Here is a 2576-nt window from a genome sequence, read left to right as displayed (position 1 = left end):
CGTTGAGTTCCCAATACTATTCCAGGTGATAGATATCTCGTCATCTTACGATTTGTTACTGGGAAAGCCGTGGATACACATAGCAGGGGCAGTTCCTTCTACTCTCCATCAATGTATGAAATTCGAATGGGATTGCCAAGAAATGGTGATACATGGGGAATAGAGTCGATTAGCTTCATTAGAACATGCGATTCCTTTTATAGAGGGATTGGATGGGGTCGCTTTTCATGCGGTCAAGATCATTAAAGCAATAGAAATGTAGAAGGATGAACGGGACCAAAGCCTGCAGTCGCCATATGTGTCAAGGATGGCAATTCGAGAAATACGAAATACGGGTACATACGAGGGTCAGTGCTGGGAGCCCGATCAGATGGGATAATTGAGCCAATCAAATCGAAGTGGTAGAAGGGAACCACCGGCTTAGGATCCAACTTGAAATTGATGGAGTCCAAAACAGTAACCCTGGGAAGCATGTTTTCGTACAAGGGTATGTTATAGGTCCGGGCCAGATCTTACCACAAGAAGATGAGATCATTGACGGGATCAGAAGGTTGTTTGTTGCAATGATCGAGGAATGCTGCGAAAAAGTTGACATCAAGACACTGACCATTAGGGATGCCAAACCAGGAGAGACTTTGCGGAACTAGACAGTAAGTCCATCTCTGGTTCTCCAAGAGTCTTGGTAGTGTGGAATTGTTGTAACTTTTAAAAACTGCATGGTCAATTGAGGCTTGAATCCTGTCTATGCTTTTTTTGTTAAATCGCCTCTTTAAACGCTGAAACGTTCCTTTTCTTTCCTAAAAATCATTGAAAACTTGTCTTTATTTTTATTTATACTCGACTTTTCTTTTCAGTGATTAAATTAATAAAAAACAGCATTCCACGATTATCACATGTAACGAAACCATCGAGCAAAACGATCCGGATTACAAAGAATATGATGAGAGTATGATGCCCGAGAACCTACCATAGGAGATTGAATAGATAGAAAGCCAGAAGTAGCCCAACGTCGAGGAAACATAGGTGATCAATTTGAGAAATGAAGAAGACGTAAACGAGACTCGAATCAGCATCCACCTGGAGGTAGAACATAAGAAAGAATTGGTAGAGTTACTCCAACAATACATCGATGTATTTTCCCGGTCATATGATGATATGCTTGGACTGTGTATTGATATCGTCTCACATTGACTGCCCACCGATCCTGCCAAAACCACCAATCAAGCAGAAGCCTATGAAATTCAAGCCCTATTTGAGTCTGAGAATCAAAAAAAGAAGTTACCAAGCAAATAGAAGCAAATGTGGTAAGGGCCACGAATTACCCTACTTGATTGGTCAACATAGTTCTGTTGACTAAGAAGGACGGAAAGATTAAGCTATGCGTGGATTACTGAGATCTCAACAAAGCAAGTCCCAAGGACGACTTTCCTCTGCCCAACATCCATATCCGTATTGACAACTGCACAAAGCACAATTTACAATCTTTCGTGGATTTTTCGCTAGATATCACCAGATTTTGATGCACGAAGAAGATGCATAGGAAACTGCACTCACTATGCCATGGGGAGTTTACTGCTACATGGTCATGCCATTTGGCCTCAAGTATGCTGGAGCCACCTACATGAGGGCTATGATAACCCTTTTTCATGACATGATCCACAAGGAGAGTGAAGTATATATGGATGACATCATCATCAAGTCACATAAGAGTACGAATCATTTAAGTGACTTGAGGAAGTTTTTCGAAAGATTGCGAAGGTACAATTTTAAATTGAACCCCAAGAAGTGAGCATTCGGAGTTCTCGCAAGGAAATTGTTGGGTTTCATCGTCAGCAGGAAAAGGGATAGATTTAGATCTCTCAAAGATCAAGGCCATTCAAGACTTACCTCTTCCTAAAAGCAATAAGGATGTAATGAGATTCCTCGGGAGATTGAATAACATCAGTTGGTTCATTTCCCAGTAAAGAATAATCAGTGAACCAATTTTCAAGCTATTGAAGAAAGATGCTGCCAAGAAATGGACAGAAAAATGCCAAAAAGCTTTCGACTGAATGAAGGAGTACTAGTGTAGCCTGCCAGTGCTGGTTCCTCCTTAACCTGGAAGCCATTGTTACTATATCTATCCGCTCTAGATAATGCATTTAGATGCGTGTTGGGACAACACGATGAGACCGGAAAGAAGGAGTAGGCTATTCACTAGCTGAGCAAGAAATTCACGCCATACGAAGCCAGATAAACCTTGTTGGAACGGGCGTGTTGTGCTTTAAATTGGATCGCTAAAAAGTTAAGACATTACCTATAAGCATATGCCATATATTTTATATCCTGACTCGACCTGCTCAAGTACATCTTCCAGAAGCCAATGCCTACAAGAAAGTTTGCAAAATGGTAGATCCTTTTCAGTGAGTTCGACATCGTGTGCGTGGCGCAAAAGCTATTAAAGGACAAGCATTGGCCGATCATCTCGCAGAAAACTCGATGGACAAAGACTACAAGCCACTTTCAACGTATTTCCTAGATGAAGAAGTGTTATTTGCTGGGGAAGACATTTCAGAGTCGTTCCCAGGGTGGAGAAT

Source organism: Nicotiana tabacum, chromosome 14 (genome assembly GCF_000715075.1).
Source record: "Nicotiana tabacum cultivar K326 chromosome 14, ASM71507v2, whole genome shotgun sequence".
Taxonomy (NCBI): Eukaryota; Viridiplantae; Streptophyta; class Magnoliopsida; order Solanales; family Solanaceae; genus Nicotiana; species Nicotiana tabacum.
This window is presented reverse-complemented; position numbering follows the sequence as displayed.